Source organism: Colius striatus, chromosome 7 (genome assembly GCF_028858725.1).
Source record: "Colius striatus isolate bColStr4 chromosome 7, bColStr4.1.hap1, whole genome shotgun sequence".
Classification (NCBI taxonomy): Eukaryota; Metazoa; Chordata; class Aves; order Coliiformes; family Coliidae; genus Colius; species Colius striatus.
In genome coordinates this window covers 18513776-18531810 of record NC_084765.1, presented here as the reverse complement: position 1 = coordinate 18531810, position 18035 = coordinate 18513776, and the positions used below count along the sequence as shown (strand labels likewise).

Sequence of the window (18035 nt, the reverse complement as noted above, 5' to 3'; positions counted from 1 at the left end):
TGCCAGCATCCCCCGCATCCAAATGGGAACAGAGCCTTCAGAAAAGGGAGGGGACAGACTTGTGGCCAGGAGAAGCCCAAGGACAACGGGAAAGAGACGCACAATCCCAGCAAGGTTCTGACAAGCTCAGACAGGCTCCCAAGCTCCCGGCTCTCCAACCCAAGGGTAACCAGATCCCTCACCTCTGCCAGCTGCAGCAAGGAGGCTTCCCGGGCACCAGCTGTGCTCACACTGAGGGTATCTGCCAGGCACTGCCACCACCTCTCGGCATGCAGGGGAGGGAGAAGGAGAGGAAGTCGGTCATATTTCTTTGCATCTCCAAGGACACGTGCTCGAGTGCTTTCTGAGGCATGTGCTTGTTCCTGTGAACACTAGGGGCCTGTGCTAGAGCAAAGCAAAGGTTTTCCCCTCTGTTCCCTCTTCTTCCTGCAGAGCAGTGCATCTGGCAGTACTCAGGGCCATCCCTAGGAAGCCTGAAAAGCTGCCACCCTTCTCTGGCAGCAAGGACTACACCTTGTGAATGGCAGGGTGATTAAAGACATGAGCTGGCTCTCCCTCTCAATGAGAGAATCTACAGTCAGGTACCAGGTGAGATGCAGGGCTGGAGAAGAGTAGTGCAACAGTTTGCCCTGCACAAAGAACACTGGCACAGGGACTTTTCACCCCTAGGAAAGTATATCTCTCTTAAGCCACATGATTTTCTTTCCCAGTAGAGGCTGTGGTTACTCAGCTCTTCATCCTGCGTAACTCCAGGCTACTGCCAAAAAGGAGGGAGCTCTTCCTTCCCCCAATAACTAGAGGAAGCCATTTCACACCAGGCCTAGTCCCAGGTCAGTGCACAGCTGTGAATGCACAAATGCTTGCTCGAGCACAAAAAGGGAGGCAGGAGTGAGAAGCAGGGCTCTCTCCCAGCAGCAGCCTGCAGCCTGACTGCTGGGGGCACTGGAAAAAATAAACACAATAAACAATAATAAAATAGAACAAAAATCCTTCCAGGGAGGCCTGGGAGATAAGGATTTCTGGGCCCCAAACAAAAGGATTTACAAAGCCTTGAAATTCAGAGCCTTACACCTCAACTGACAGCCATCCCCTGGAGTCCCAGAGACGGGCTGCAGCAGCTTGGCTGGAGCAGTGATGTGTCCAGCAAACCCCACAACTGCCCTGTGGCAAAGGGCAGTGCCTGAGAGCCAGCACTGAAACATCGTATGTCAATGGAACCGGAGCCCAACTTGTGAAGGACACAAAGCCTCCTGTGTCAGGGTCAGAAGCCAGGAGCTGGGCTACTTCTAAGGCCCAGTGGCAGAAGGGCAGAGGGGCAGTGGGCAGCAGCTGCCACGTGAGCGTGCAGATGCCAGCGTATAGGCTGCAAGCTCAGCTGCAGCCCACAGCCAAGCCTGTATCCCTCCTGTAGGAGAAACCAGACACGGAGAGGAGCCATGATAACAAAAGGACATCGCTCAGCCTCCCAGACTCTTTGCACCAGCAGGTAGAGACCTTTCTGAGGAAGGAAGCTGAAGGAAGGCGTTGATTGCTGAAGGAAGAATTTGACTAATGCTCCCAGCACGCTAGAAGAAATGCCAGTTAAATGTCATGTCATAATATTCCTCACTTCTCAGTCACAAAACAGTGATACAGGGCACTGCTGCTGCCAGCCCCATTGCTGCAGGGGTACGTGAATACACCTGTTCCACTCCTGCATCACAAACAGCATTTCTCTCCTCCCACCTTAGCTGTTTGCTCACGCCAGAGCTGTTCAGATCACAGCAAAATGGTTCCTAAACCCACGTCAGCCACCCCACATGGGTCATGTTGCTCCTAAGGAGGTTAGCAGCTCCTCCACAGAGACTCATACGTGCGCTGTGACAAGCAGAGGAATTGCCAAGGGGACTGCAGCCGCCACCTGACAGCCCAGGAGTCTGTGGCATAATCCATCCACCACTCCCTGCTCGCGCAGCGCCTGTGATTCATCAGGCTACAAGGCAAGGCAGGTAAGGCATTCCCAGCAGGAAGATGATATATTTAGGAGGCTACAGGCAAATGAAAACACACACAGTCCTGCTCACCTAAGCAGACCAGGAGATGGGTAACACAAGACAGGAAAAAGGGGGAGAGGAAAAAAGTGATATAAGCCTAACTTGGGAAGTCATCCTCTTGACGTTACATATCTCACTTGGCTACTGTGCATGCACAGTGCAATACTGGTACCTGACAGCACTATCCACAAGAATTTATGTGACATGTTAAGCATCCTCAGCAGAGTGATTTATCTTGCATTGCTTAAGACCCGTTTTCAGAAAGTTTCTAAACAACAAGTCACCCCTAAAGCACAACTCACAGCCCTACCCCAAGTACCAACCAACACTGCCTCACCAAGGAGCACACAGCCGGAACAGCAAGCAGCATGAGACAGAAGGAACAGTTGTGCGAACAGACAGTGCCACAAGCATGCGGTGCTGGGAGGCCAACAGCAGTTTGGCAACACAGGAACCTCTGCTCCAGAGGTTCTCAAACATCCATAATCCCCATGGGAGCCAGCTCTAGCTACTGACATAACAGCCTGCTGGCCCCAAGAAGGGGCACTGCACTCTGCTGCTGCCAGAGTTGGTCTCAGGACCCTGGCTCTGGTTCCAGCTGGGGAAAACATGTTCTCCTTCCCCTGCAAGAGCAGTAACCTCATCAGGTGAGAGCAGAGGTTGGTCACAGCAGCCAGCTCTGACAGAATTCATCAGTGTCCCTGATCGTGACATGCAAACTCTCTCCCACCTCCTTTCCGGCTACCTGCAAGTTTGTCAGCTCACACATATGCACAGGTATGTTAAACAGCACTTGCCCTTTGCCATGTCTGATCTGTTTGTTTCCAGCTCCAGACCCCCTCAGTTTGCACTACCACAGGTGTAGGCAGCCACGCCTGCACGAGGCACAGCCTGGTGTCAGATCATGCTGCGGCCATCCTGCAGTCTTGCCCATGTGCCAACTAACATCTCACATGCCACACAGCAGCTCCACAGCCTCCCTCCCACAAGCTGACCCCACGCCTCTGCAAATCAGCCACGGCTCACCTCCACCAGAGCAGCCCAGCAAAAGGGCCTGGCCAGAGCTGAGCACAGGGCCATGGGAGCTTGCTGCAGGCTGGGGAGCTGGCAGGGCTGCAGAGACTGAGTCAGCAGCGTGCAGGTGCCTCTCGAGCGCGCAGCGGCCCGCTCAGCCTCCCCAGGAGCATGCTGGCAGGCAGCACGCATCGCTCAGGCACGCGCCCACACACAGCTCAGCAGAGGCCTGGCATTTCTTCCCCCCTTTCCAAAGCCAAATTCAGACCATCTGTTGAAGTATTTCTGCAAATCATCCCTCTTTCAGGAAGGGCCGGGGGCTGATTCTAGTTGTTTATATAGCGTCTGGCATTTCTGTAGCACTTATCGCTTTAGTATCCAAGCTATTTCCTTCAAGCTCTCCATTAGTTTTGAAGAATCAGAGTGGGGCACCAATGAATCTTCATTGGAAGTTTCTGAAAAGAGAAAAAAAAGGGCATCAAAAAGACAACAGCTGCTCAGGTCATGCACAGATGTACCTGTTAAAGTGAGCAGGACAGTGCAGGGGAAGAGGGTCAGGCCAATAAAATGTGGTTTATGTCCCTTAAAAGAACTGCTACCTTTAGAAAACACCTAGCAGCTACCTAGCAGCCTTCATAAACAACAGCTGCTCCCAAGGGAGAGGACTGAACCAACAAGGACTCCTATTGCTTTACACAGAAGGGTTCAGCTTACCCGGGGCACGGAGAAGGAATCCACCCCCATCTTTGAGAAAGACAACACAAAATGAAAAAGAAAAATGAAGGATATGGAAGAAGACACCATTTACTACATCAGGTCATAGCTGCTGCAGCCCTTGCTATTGCATACAAGTGACAAAACCCTGGAAGTGCTGCTCTCCCTATTGGTTGTAGGGAACAGGGTCAGAGACAGACATTTTACTGCTTATCTGAGATCATGCACTGCATCTGTGGCAAAGGAGAAAGAGGAACCCAAATTCACCCCTGCCATATCCTGTCCCCAAAACATGCTTCCGTCTTTGCTTTTTTATTATAAATCCCTAACTAGTGCAAAGCAAAGAGCACTGAACAGGGTACCAAACCAGCTCCCAGTCTGCACGTGGCCTTGGAGAAGGTGTTTCCAGCCCACCTTACCCGGTGGGCAAGAGGGAACTGCCCTGCTGACCCTGCCAGGCAGGGTGTGCAGGCAGCTCACCCATGAACAGCAGGATGGGGCCAGAGCCTGCAGTGACAGAGATGAAAGACTCGCAGCACCACAAGCACCAGATGTGCTGCCCTAGACCAAGAACACCACCTGCTACCACCTCCTTCCACCCCATCATCACACAGAGCCTGTGCTTGCCCTGGCTGGGACCTCACACCTCAAGCAGCACAGCCCCTTGCTGAAACAAAATGCATTCACTGGAAGTGGGGGCTGAACTCAGAAATGAAGGACCACGGCTACTGGGCTGGCTTCTGGTTTGATCCATCCCCTACTAAAATGACTTGCTGAGTGTCTCACATCTTTGTGCTCTAAGTAAAGCCCATACACCTTATCTGTTCCCAAAAGCCTCCCCTTCAAGACACTTAGACACTTCTATATAAGAAGGGAAGTTTTCATTCTCCTTCCTCCCTGTCCACCTTTTCCACAAACCTCTTCATAGCTGGGACTGCCTTGAAATCAAAAGCACGAGTCCCAGTCATGGAGTCAAACTCCAGGTGGGACACTTCAGTCATCTCCAGCCCCTCAAATTCATGCCATCGTGTGCAATTTGGCTGGCTCAAAACAGCCTCTCTCCTCATGGTGTCTGCATAATTGCTGCAGACCCAGGAAAAACAAAAAAAATCCAGACAGCTCTCCTGATAAGCCACACACCAGCATCTGAGCCAAAGGAAGGAAAAGAGCACAGGAGGGTTTGATGAGGCACAGCCACCCATCCACACCACAACCACCAAAAGGAGAATAAGAACCTGTTAGGAAAAGGTTTAACAAAACAAACATAAAACTGCATTCCCATGAGCAGCTCACCACAGGCTGAATTAAATCAAGATCGACAGAGACCCCACCAATTAAATAAATGGTGTCCCATATCGCATTTCTCCTGACACAGTACAAGTATTGCTGCCCAGCGCCTTTCCCTTCCCCAGGCAAACAATCTCCATGTGGGCAGCCCTCCTAAGACAGCAAGTATTCAACGCCTTTATATTTGCAGACGTGTAAGAGGAAATTGCCAGACAGAAATCCAAACCACTCAGAGTGACAAGGGCTTTTCATTGGGTTTGTCTGGGGTTTTGCCTTGTTTTCTAAAGCTTTTGTAGCCCGTTACTTCACAGCAACTGGAACTACTCAGCAATCAATACACCGAGGTTAAAGCAACATCTAGTTTTGCATTGGACAGCTCAATTCCCCTCCCTACTACCTTTGTGCTGGAAGGCAAACAGAAGAGGACAGTTAAAAAACAAAACTTATCTGCTGTTAGGGTTATCTTTGGCAATAGTGTCAGCTCCAGCAGCCCCCTGTGCTGTTTGTGGGAGATGGCAAAAGGATGGTCTCCACTCCAACCAGGCACTGGCCGGAGACTCAGCCTTGCCCAAGAGGGAAGGCTTCATGAACTCATGGCACCAAGGAAGCCAAAACACACTGTCCTGTCAGACCTCAAGCACCTCTTCAGCAGAGAACAGGTACTTGCAGTCACATCTCTCACTGCCAACAGAAAGGACAATTGGCTCCAGCACAGCTGTTTATGAGAAAAGCACCGCAAAACGCATGCAGAGGGTATGACACCCTCCACAGTGAAAAATCAAAGCAATGCACTGGCTTGTACAGGCAGCGTAGCTCCTTTGCCATGGGAAGTCATTGATAACTCTCCTAACTTTCCGGTGGTGCAGTTATTTGGGTACTTCTTAGAAAGCCCAAATGTGACAACATGGGCCTCAAAGCAGGCTTCTGCATTTCCCAGAAAAAAGGTTGAAGATTTGGGTGAGTGCATGCACAGTCCTTGTGTACTGCAGCAGCAGAAGGCAGGATGCTGTGACCAGGCAAATCCATCTCCGTCCTGTGCTGCTGCTGCATAAGAAGCAGTGCAGGCACTGGTCCCCATGCAGCACTGCAGACTGACACCCAGGAGCAGGGGCAGCTGGGTGGCAGGCACATCCCACAGAAGCCTAACAGGACCCTAACAAACTTTTAAGGTACTTATAAAGAGGCTGAGGGCCCAGGCTTTTCTGGTAGCTCCAAGGCTCCCACATGATGGCCCAAGCTCAGCTGGTACAAGCCATATTTGCTGCACTACATCTGCTAGAACTACACCAGCTCACTCCAGGCAAGGGCCAAGGTTCACAGTTCTGGGACACCACTGACCTGTGAGAGGCTGCACAGAAACTTCATTCTGGGGAAAAACAAAACAAAAGAAAAACAAACAAAATATCATCAGGGAAAAAAGCACTCTGTAAAAGGACAAGCCAGGAAGAAGGCAGGCTTAGGAGAAACGCCTCTCTGCTCTGAAACAGTCTAGAAACTCCCTTCACAGGATGTGAGCATCCTATGGTAACACAAAGGAACTGCAGGCACTTGGGATCACAGGGAAATTCATTTGTCCCAGCTATTCCAGAGTTGGTTTGGTTACACAAGACCTCCCCGGCACAGGATCTCCTAACAACCAAACTAAATATTTTGCACTTTTCCACTCCTTTTCCTTTCCCCTTGGGGCCTGGTTCAAAGCTCTTTCGTGTCATTCTGGCAGCATAACAGGATTTTAGGCAGATTGAAACAGCCTAATAAGAGATACACCCCACACAGGGCATCTTGTTGGCACTGAAAGTTGGCAGCGCAAAACATTTGTGGTTCCCTGCCTCAAGTGAGTCCAGGGATCAACTGACAAAAGCAAGCTGGAACAAGGCAGGCACACTGTGAGACAGCACAAAGGGACATGAGTCTCCTCCCTCTGCAGCTATGTGCAATGCTGCTGAACTTTTCTTCTTGCCACACAAGCCTTTTACCTCCCAAATTTCACAAGGACAAACCACCTTCCAGCATCTACTGTGAATTTGGCAATTGCCCTCCAAAAGCATGATATTTCCACAGTGAAGTGAAAGAGAAACCAAAGGTTTGCCACCGTACTTCTAGCCCAGCAGCAAACCCAAAGCCAGCCATTTGGAGGGGTGGGGATGGAGACCACATGGCCCCACACCATACCTCAGCACTCCTTGCAGAGGGGAGAAGGAGCAACTCATCAGTCACTCCTCTTACAGCCTCCTGGCTGCAGTTTATTCATATAAAATCCAGAGTGCCAGAGATAATTAACTATTTTCACAGCATTGCACAGTCATCACATTCACTGCCACGAGGGTGTTCCCTAGATCGGGCTTTACCCCTGACAGAAAAGCTGTGCTGAGGGGAATCTGCAAAGCTGGGCTGCAGTCAGGGATGCTGGATCTAGACATGTTTTACTCTAGCTAAACATAGCACTTTTCACCACCTAAAAATGCTGCTGCCCTACTCCAGAAAAATCTCTCCCTCCTACTATTTCACAGTTTCTCAGCATGACAAGATTTACACAACTGTATAGGCACGAAATGCTTACAGCTCCTAAGCAAGACTTTCCCCCATCATAACATCCCGACTGAAGCACAGCTCCCAATCCTCACAGCTCGCAGGCTTCAAGGCACATCAAGCCCCAGCCATTGCGCTTCGCTACCTTTTCTCTGTCTCACCTTTGCCCTGCTAGAGACCTGCAACATAAAATGTGCCGCACAAGTGAGCAGGGGGACTACCTCCATGGGTATATGCTGCCGCCACCTTGGCTAGCCAGGTAGATATTTCCATCTGTCTTTGCCCACTTAATTTAAATCTTGGCAGGAAAATGGGAGCCAACAGCCCTGACAGGCTGCCAGTGACTTCTACCTCCTAGTAACTTAATACAGCACAGCACCCCTTCTTAAAACGGCAGCAGGAGGATCTTCTATTGCCCTGGCATCCTAGTAAGACATTAACAAGATTGCTGGGCATCAAACGAATGCAGACTTCCTTCAGAGCAGTGCCGGGCTCCAATTTACCACATAGATTTGCTCCCTGTTACAACCTGGCCATCCATCTCTTCCCCCACTGCCCTCAAAACATAACACTCCTTACTATGACAGGCACTCAGTGAACAAAAAACCCCAAAGGCACAGTACCAGGGAAAAATTACCTGTATGAATGACAAGAAGAAGTAGCAGCACACAGTTCAAAATCCTACAAGTAAGACATTCAAAGGGGTAAACTCTCATTAAATACTGGTTAAATACCTCATTAAATTTTCTGGTGAAGAGGTTAGAGTAACTCCTCCTATCAGACCTCATCTATACCTTTACTTGTAACAGCCTGGAAAGTAAAACACAAATCGAGGACAAGACGACAACTGCTGTCAATTCCCACATGATATGTTGTTATCAGCTGAGTACCACACCAGTTCAATTGCCTTTTGCTTGCCATTGCCAAGAAGCAAGTTCTCAAGAGGCAAAGCCACAGCGACTTGCAGTGATCAAAATCCCTGCAGATCTAGTCCCAACAGTAGCAGCCACAACAGGTCAGATACTAATGGCAATGAGACGGCAGTAAAAACACCTAGTCTTTACCTGCAAACATCTAATATCTGAAAGATATTAGGTCAAATAAATATAGCTGAGATGCTACTCTGACGTTTGCTACTCTGACAGCCTGGCAAGGTGTGGAAACAAACAGCTGAGAAACTCTGCAGGAGAGAGGCCCAGGGCACTGGAAAATCTGATTTCCATGACTGTGCCCCTGCCTAGTGGAAGCCCAGCCGCTCTGGGGGGTGCAGGAAGAGAGGAGAGGATGCCTGGGGTCCAGGTCCCAAGGTGACCTTGAGGAAATCCCACAGCCTATCCACATTTCCATGTTCCCCTTCCACAGGAAGAAGAGCACAATAACCTTGACCTACCTCAGAAGGCACAGATCTGGCTTAGGAGAGTCTGGAAGGAGCTCGGAGGGGCTTAGATGCAGGACCTCGTCCTGTGACTGAAGCGGCCAAGAGGCTACAATTCTATAAATCACACCAGAAATCAGCAAGCTCAGAGGAACATGCAAATCACTTTCATTATAAAAAGGAGATGCTTTGGGGCAGTAAAGGGCATAACGGGAAGCCACACACGTGTCACCCGCAATTTCCCCAGCAACGGTGATACAGCTGTCAACGCCCGGCAATGGCAACCCCAGCACATGGGGAGCACGGGGTGATCGTCCCCAGCCTCGCCTTGAACACACACCAGCCTCCTGCCCCAAATTCGGGCAGAGGGATTCCCACTCCCTAGGATGAGGGGAAGAGTGGGGGGCGACCGGCACTTCGCAGGGTGAGGGGAGCAGGTCGGAGACCAGAAACGCTTACAACCCCTGCGGTGAGGCAGGGGAAGCGGGGGACCAGGGAAACCTGAACTCCCGGGGTGAACCTGGAGGGGCAGGGGAGTCTGCAGCCCCCAGGGTGAGAGGGGAACATAGGCGGCCGGAGAAGCCCACAGACCCTGAGACGCAGGAGGCACATGGTGTGCCTGGTGAGACTGCACCCCTGGGATGAGTGGGGTACATGCGGGGCCAGGGGAGCCCGCAGCCCCCAGGCTGACGGCCCGGCCCCCCAGGGCCCACGGGTGCAGGAAGGGCGGCCGGCACAGCCCCGAGGTGAGGGGCCGGTGCCCTGGGGCCAGGCCGGGGAGGGCGATTCGCGGCCCGGCGGCAGGAGGGGTGCCGGGACCCCCGGCGGCGCCTGCTGAGGCGCAGGGAGGGGCTGCGCCCGCACTCACCGTTCCGGGGCGACGGCGGGGTCCGGCCGGGGCCGGGGCCGGTGAAGGCGGGGTGCAGAGCGGCTCGGCGCGGCGCGACTCAGCTCTGCCCCCGCCGGCCGCGCGCGGCGTAAGAACACCCGCCGCCGGGCCCTCCCCGCCGGGGCGGCCGCCGCGTCGCCATGGCAACGCGGGCCGGGGCGCCCGGGCCCCGCCGCCGCTCCGCCGGGCTGGGCCGCGCCGGGCTCTCTCCGCGCCGCAGCGGTCCCCGGCGGCTACGGGCTCGGGGGAACGGAGGTCCCGCCGCGGCCCTGCCTCCTGCTCCGACAGCGAAGCCCCTCACGCCGGCGCAGGGCGAGGTGCGCGCTCGGCGTGCGTCAGCCATCTTGCAGCCAGCGGGCGAGGCGGCGACCGGCTATCGTAAATCTGTCATTCCCTTCAAAATAAAGATCCTTCAAAATAAGCCCAAGCCGGCTGTGGTCGGTTGGGTCACCGTGCTGTGCCGGCTGCTGGCCGGCTGGAAAACCTCTGCGCTTCAGCCAGAAACCACTTTTGCATTTAGTAGTCTCCGTCGTGGTCTCAGGATAATAACGGGGTCTGAGTCCTCCCACAAAAGCACCTACAGAGCCCCTTCTGTGGGCTTTGGGTGCTCATCAGGAAGGCAAGCACTGGTAACCAGCTAGGGATGTGCCTCTTGGGATGACACTAGTGTGACACTACTAAAGAAAGAAAGATAACCAGCAGAATCTGTCTGTAAGAGCATCTCTGTCATCTGGAAGAGCTCACAGGCACCATGTCATAAAAGACACCGTGAACATGGGGTTACCAGCCCTGCACCCAAGGCATGCGGGAGCAGCAGTGCATGGCCTGCGCGTTGGACTGGAGGTGATCAGGAGACAGCTACAAACATGGTGGAGCACATCAGGCTCATGAGGAGATGATGTACACAGGAGAAATGACAATTATATGGAGGCATGAACAGCTCAGAGACACCAGAGTTGTGCCCATACCTGAAATGAGAGGAGCTTGTTATCACGGTCGGAGACCTGTAACCCACAGTGAGATAATGATGTCAACCAGAGGTCGGTGAAGCATCAGAGGCTGATGCTGATGAGTTGGATGTAGGTGAATAAGGGAGAAGCTTGTGCATTTCTCAACCTGGGCTGGGCAAAGGTCACAAAGCTCACACCAGAAAAGTGATGCCTGACCAAGGAAGGAGACTTGTGCGCTACAGGCATTTTTTTGGTGTGCATTGGATGGGCATCCGTCACAGGAGCAAAATGTAAGCACTGTGGGCTGGAAGCTGCTGATGTAGTCTGTCCAACCCCACAGCCTTGTCTCCGCCATGCCCTTGGGCAAAGCACTAGATGGCACTGACATGGAGCTGCCCCGGTTTAGGGAACAGGGAAGCAGAGGGCAGGGGAGCTGCAGTCACCCCTTTCCACTCCTCAGCTGTGAAACTTTCCCACCCATTTCCTTGGTGGTGCTGGGTCCTCACTCTGCCTTGCTTTGCAAAGGCTTTGGTGGATTTCAGTGCACTCCACCAACCAAGACAAAAGCTGAACTGAACTTGATGTAGATTGAGGGAGATAGATGTTAGTGTTTATCATAACATGCCATCCCATAGACGTGCTGTCAGGACAGTACCATCTCCTAGCAAAGAAGAGGTTAACACTGTCCAGCTTTGCACAGTTTTAAGAGAACTGCAATCACCCAGTTTTATTTTTGGTTCTGCTGCATAAAAACAACTGCTCTTTGTAACCTGCATGGCGCAGGGGGCCCGTTTCTTCCAGCAGCCTTTAAGAGAGGGTATTAAAAAAAGCAGAGGAAGAAAGTTGGCATTCAGCGAGTGCCAGGTTGTCAAGGTTTCCTTTGCTCTCAGACATAAATGTTTTTTCTTCTGACAGACGCAACGGAGACTTAAGCCCATTTGGTACAAAGTGGAGCTTCAAAAGCAGCAATGTGTGTGTCTGATGAAGGTGAAGAGCAGAGCTCAGGACCTCCTGTATGAGGCACCATCCTCATCATAGTACACATGGGAGCATCACCCCAGGTTTGTGCTTGGCTTGTCACAAAGCTCCCCCTACATGAGTCCCAAATCTTGTGCTGCTTTCCACCCAGAGGCCGTGGACTGGTTTAGCCAAGGACAGGGGTCAAGTTCAGTCTGCTGGCAATGAAAGAGGTATTCATGAGGTGGTATTTCTCAGCTTCCTTGCCTGTGTGCATTGCTTTCTGTTTTAATAAATCACGGGGTGCTGGTTTAACAAATATAGATGTTAAACCAGCCCATAAAAAGCAAATAGGGTGAGCTTGGTCACTGCTCCCTTGGCTCGATGGTGTTGTGGTTTGGCCCAGCCAGCACAGCAGCACCACAACAGTCTCTCGCTCGGTGCCCCCATTCACCCCCACCCTCGTTAGGATGGCAGAGGCCCCAACGAAACTGGAGTAAAAAGATAAGCAAGGTTGTTGTGGATTGAGACAAGGACAGGTGAGGGCTGGCTGCCAGTTACAGTTCCAGGCAAAACAGACTCCAGTACTTGACTTAGAGAAGAAAGTAGGAAAATTTATTCGACAAGAAACAGAACAGAATAAAAGCAAAAAGGGAGTAGGATGATGAGAAAATGACAACCAGCACTTTAAGATCTCCCTCCCCCATCCCTCCTTTCTTCCCAGGCCCAGCTCACTGCTCCCGATATCTCTACCTCCTCCCCCCTCAATGGCTCAGGGGGGCAGGGAGTGGGGGATGTGGTCAGTCTCTCACAGATGGGCTCTGCTGCTTCCCTCTTCTCAGATGAGGACGACTCCTGGCATTCTTCCCCTGCTCCAACACGGGGTTCCTCCCCCAGAACACAATCCTTAAACTTCTCTGGTGTGGGTTGTTCCCAGCAGCTGCGGCTTCTGCTGATACAGGGTCCCTCACACGGGACGCAGTCCTTGGTGAATATCTCTGGTGTGGATTCTTTGCCACGGTTGCAGTTTCTGCAGTTACAGGGCCCCTCTCTCGGGACAAGGCCTCTTCTGGGCATGAGTTTAATGAGCTGCTTTGTCGTGGGTTCCTCCCCACAGTTACAGCTTCTGTGAATATTGGGTCCCTCCTTCAGGACACGGCCTCCTCCGACCATAGTTTTAAAGAAGAAGATCACTGCCCCTGGCTCGGCGTCTGCAGTGAAGTGATTGGGTCCCTCCCACAGGACACGGCCTCCTCCGGCCATAGTCACTGTCCCTGGCTCGAGGCCTTTAATGAAGTGAATCGCTGCCCCTGGTCTGGGACCAGCTTTAGCAACATGAGTCTTAGCCCCTGATACGGGCTCATTATCAAAATGAGTCTCTACCACTGATGCGGGATCTTTAAAGAAATGAAAATACATCTCAGCTTCACCAGTTCTCTCCATAGAATGCAGGGGAGTTTCTGCTCCAGCACACTTCCTCCTCTCTTTCATCACTGACCTTGGAGTCTGCATGGCTGTTTCTCTCACTGTTCCTACTCCTTGCACCACCACCAGCCAGAAGAAGAAGAAGGTGCAGAAGCAGGAAGAGACAGGAGGAAGAAGGAGGAAGAGGCCTCCTCATCTGGCTTCTTCTTAAAAAGTGATCGTGGAGGCATCTAATTGGCTCAGCCCAGAAGTGGGTCTGGCTCTGAGCTGGGGAGAGTTGCGAGCAACAACTTACAGGAGCCAACTTTACATCCCCTTCCCCCTTACCAGAAAAGGCTGTCATATCAAACCATGACAGATGGCCATCCTGGACATGATTATCAGAGCGCTGGTTGGTGATTGAACTGATAAATATTGTAGAGGACAGTCAGCACCGATCAACATAATTTTCTGGAAAAATCAATCTCAGCTGAGCCTGTTCTTGTCTGTACAGAGCACAGGATGGATATCCAAAGGTACCAGCATGGAGGGTATAGGGGAGGCGACCATCACTGGACTGCTGAGAGCACAGCCAAGCAGAATAATGAAATGGAGGTTCACAGCTGGCCATTGGCTTATGTGCCAGGAATTGCCAGAAGCCACAGACCCAGTAGGGCTGGTTTTATTTTCTGTGCAGACTTTTGACATTGCAGAAGTGTGAGAAGATGTGGATACAGCCAAGGAGTGAAGGAAGTGCAGGAACAAGACAGCTCTACCCCCAGCCCGGCTCTGTTGTTCCTGAGAGCTTGAGGCACCAGACATGGACTCTCTGTCCCCTCTGGCCATTACTCCTTGAAAGGAGGATGCAGACATCATCTTAGTACCAATTTGATTAAAATGCCAAACAAGTAGCAGGAGGAAAGTCCCTGATGCTCAAGGCACATGAGTGTTCCTCCATTCTCAGCAGCAAACTCTGCAGCAAAAGCAGGGAAATGGAGGTTTGTTAATGTTAGTCTCTGAAAAAAAACCAGGCAAAAAGCATTCAGGATTCCATCATTGATCACCAAGAAGCCAAAAGGGCATAAAGGTAGAATTTTCTTCCCTTTGTAAGTGACTTTTAGAGCTGCATTGACTGTTTGACCCTGAAGTGCTAAGAGGGGACATCTCCTGATCTGGCTGGCAAAAAGGCCCAGCTCTTGCAGTACACCCCACAGGGCTGGCAGCCCCCTGGGATGTGAGCACCAGCATCACCTGTGTCCAGTCTCCCGTGGGGCTCCAGCCTCGGGGCTGCCTGGCAACCAGCAGCCCTGCTCCTGCCCGCATGTGGCCCGTGCCACAGCAGCTGCGCCCTGGCTCCTTCAGCGGCCAGTGCAGGCTCCCACGCGTGGCACAGAGCACAAGGAAAAAGCCACCTCCTGCCCTGTGTGCTGCTCTCCCACGTGAAACAGCATGACACTTTTGTTTATTGAGTGCTGATGAATGGTGCTGTCTTGGCTGTGAGATCGGCCTCCAGATCCCACCCTGGGCATGGCTGCTGGCCGGGAGCCCACAGACACAGCTGCCTTTTGCCACAGGAGACTTTAGGCAGGGACAACCCTCTCATCCCAGGAAGACGTTGCCCCACAGCATCCTGCCGCCCTCATCTGCCCCCCTGCAGAGCTGCCATTGGGTTTATGGGGCATTGCAGGGTGGGGAGCATCAGTCTCTTTCCCTGGGGCTTGTAGCCAGGCAATGCCAAACAGTGCTGTTTGCTCGAGGGTTTGGCTGTGCTCCTCACTCTCCACAACACATTTGTCCATGTGCTCTTCCACTCACAAACAACTCAGTGGCCACATGAACCCGCTTTGCCATGTCTCAGGGGCAGGAAGGTGAGAAGGCTCTGTGCTGCCAGGCTGGAGGGCGAAGTAGGCACCAAAGACATGGCCATCCTGCTGTGGGTTAAAATGAAATGGCCTGGCCCATAGGGAGAGTCATGATTCCCAGGCTGGCTGCCTCGCCAAGAGCTTCCACCAGCTCCATCAGGGCCATGTTATTTTGGGACCCCAAAAAGCTGATGGATCCATTTGTGTCTGCCTCTGCCCTCCAGCCATCATTGACATATAGCACTTGTCACAAAATATCCTGTTTAAGCAGCACCATCTTTTTTTTCCCTGCCCAGGCTGTGACCAGATCATCTGTTGTAGGGGACTTTTGCAGGGGCGACACCATGTTTTCTTGCTCCTCTCAATGCAGCAGGGAGGAATCACAAGGATTTCCTTCTTCTCCAGCCTGGAGGGAAGAAAACTGGAAACATTTGTGCCAAATCACTGCTGCTTCCAGAGGAAATGAAATCCTTCCTGGACTGTGCCAAAGAAGCAAGAAGGCATATATTCATACCTAAGGTCCTCCCCTTAGTTGTCCTGTTACCACCTCCCTTGGCCAGCTCTCCTGTCCCTATTCTCACTGTGACCTAAAGCTTCTCTTTGTCACCCCAGTAAAGCATAATCAGAAGCTTAACCACCAGGTGCATCAGCCAAGCCCCTTCTTCACACGAGGAGATCTCCATAGGGGCTGCAGACCCCTCCAAATGAGCCCCACTCTCTCCTGGATACACAGATTTGCTGTTTCTGAAGCTGGTGATGCTAATCACCTCCAGAAGAATAGGTATGAGACACATCTGGGGTTACTTGGATCCCTATGTATTGCCACCTCCTTTTCATACCTGAAGCTTTGAGCTCTCCATGCTGCCTTGAAGCCAACTCATGGGTGGAGCTTTAGCACCCTGGCACCTTTTTTATCAGGAAAAAATATTTTCTGCATCAGGAAGGAAGAAAACTCAAAAATTTCCTAAGCCAATTGTGTTTTCATTAGAAATGCCAAGGTTTGCCCTTGCTGGTTCAAGCAGAGGACAGGCTGGTGAAAGCCTGGAAAGTACAGCAGCATGTGTAGCAAAAAGATGAGGAACAGCAGCTTGCTTTTTTCCCAAGTCACAATGTCTGCAGACAGCGTCTCTCAAGCTCTCACATCCCATTAGCTAAACCAGACCTGCCCAGCTCCTCTGTGAAGTTGTCCTGTGTCTCCTGTGACCCAGCATCTGGTAGCCACCCGGGGTCTACCCCAAGACATTGCTCCACCTGGTGACCCAGCACATGGGAGGGGTGACCCAGTGCCTGGGACTTTGTGTGCCCAGCTAGTAGATGCCTGCAGTGAAGACAAGGCAGTGCGGGTGTTTTTGAGCTTAACCTGTGCAGAGTAGAAACCCCACCTCTGCCTCTAGGTAGGGCTGTCTGTTTTGTTATGGGTCACCACCAAAGTTCTCAGTCCAGGAGTAAAACTCTGCTACATGGCTTCAAGGAGGGGCCCAGGCCACAGCCACCTCCGACCCATGCAGGCACAGTGGGCCCTTACCCACAGGGCAGCTTCCGCTTCAGGAGCAGCAAGACTTGCAACCACCTTGCCTCTCTAGAGAAAGCAAGTAGAGATATCTGATCTGACTCCTCTGCCTGCTTTGTTTCTCCACATACTCTTGCTGCCATCTTATTGATCTCCTGCCTGAGAAAGGCATCTCCAAACTCACAGAATAAGAGCATCTTTGGACCTCCAGAGATCATCCAGTCCAACCCCCTGCTAAAGCAGGTTCACTTCAATCAGGTTACACAGGAATGTGTCCAGGTAGGTTTGTAAGCCTCCAGAGGAGACTCCACACCCTCCCTGGGCAGCCTGTGCAAGGGCTTTCTCATTTGAACATCAAAGAACTTTCTCCTTGTGTTTAAGTGGAACTTCCTGTGTTCCAGCTTGTGCCTGTTACCACTTGTGTCACTGAGCACTACAGAAAAAGACTGGCCCCATCCTCTTGACCGCTGTCCTTTAGATATTTGTAAGTGTTGATAAGGTCGTCCCTCTATCTTCTCTTCTCCACGCTGAACAGCCCCAGGTCTCACAGCCTTCCCTCCTAAGAGAGATGTTCCAGTCCAGTTCATCTTGGTGGCACTCCACTGGACTCTCTCTAGAAGTTCTGTGAGGACTCTGTGAGAAGTTCTCACTCCTTCCATCTGGGATGAAGCTTTCTGTATTTGTTTGCATTTTGGAGCGTTTTTTTCCCCCTGCCAATATAATTAATTACTTTTTGAACACCACCTTTCTATTTCGGCCTCAGATGTCTCACAGCATTGAGTCATCATTAGAACTATGCACAGTGGGGAACAAAGTAATGCCTTTTGCTTATTTGCAGGTCAAATTAGATTGCTTCATTTGGTGCCACCTAGTTCAGAAACAGTGAATGGCAACCATCTATTACAGTTTTCATCCTTTCCCAGAAGACAGAATCACAGAGTGGTTTAGGTTGGAAAAGACCTTTAAGCTTATTGAGTCCAGCTGTTCCCCCAGCACTGCCACAGCCACCACTAAACCGTGTCCCTCAGTCCCACAGCTACAGGGCTTTGGGATCTCACAGAATGTTAGGGGTTGAAAGGGACCTCTAGAGATCATCCAGTCCAATCTCCTTGCCAAAGTAGGTCCACCTAGATAAAGTCGCACAGGAACATGTCCAGGTGGGTTTGGAAACCTCCATAGAAGGAGACTCCACAGCCTCCCTGGGCAGCCTGTGCCAGGGCTCCCTCACCTGAACAGTCAAGAAGAATTTTATTGTCTGGCCACAGTAAACAAAGTGAACACGGTCCCTGTAGGGTCCCTCTCATCCTCATGTCTTTTACTGAGAACTATGCAGCATTTTACTGTCAGGACCATGTAAACAGTTCAACTCAGTTTGACTCCCAGCAGGATGTAGTCAGGCTTCACTTTGTGTATTTTATAGAACTAAACTGATCTGAGCTTTGCCTCAGCTTTCATTCCTCAGCAATTTCTTTTATTGGGCTTTGCAAGGGCTGGAAACATCTTACCGGAAT

At 51.7% G+C, this 18035-nt stretch overlaps 1 protein-coding gene across 2 annotated transcripts in view; it reads right to left on the bottom strand.

Moving 5' to 3' along the window:
- Positions 1-9910, bottom strand: part of SLC25A22 (solute carrier family 25 member 22) — a 51104-nt gene extending 41194 nt beyond the window's left edge. The window contains exons 1-2 of one of the 2 annotated variants that reach the window (XM_062000122.1): positions 9821-9910; positions 8968-9069 (exon numbers count right to left, since the gene is read on the bottom strand). The gene's annotated coding sequence lies outside the window, so the exon portion shown is untranslated. The remainder of the gene's footprint in view (positions 1-8967; positions 9070-9820) is intronic. The other variant, XM_062000123.1, reaches the window with a different exon arrangement.
- Positions 9911-18035: the final 8125 nt, after the last annotated feature.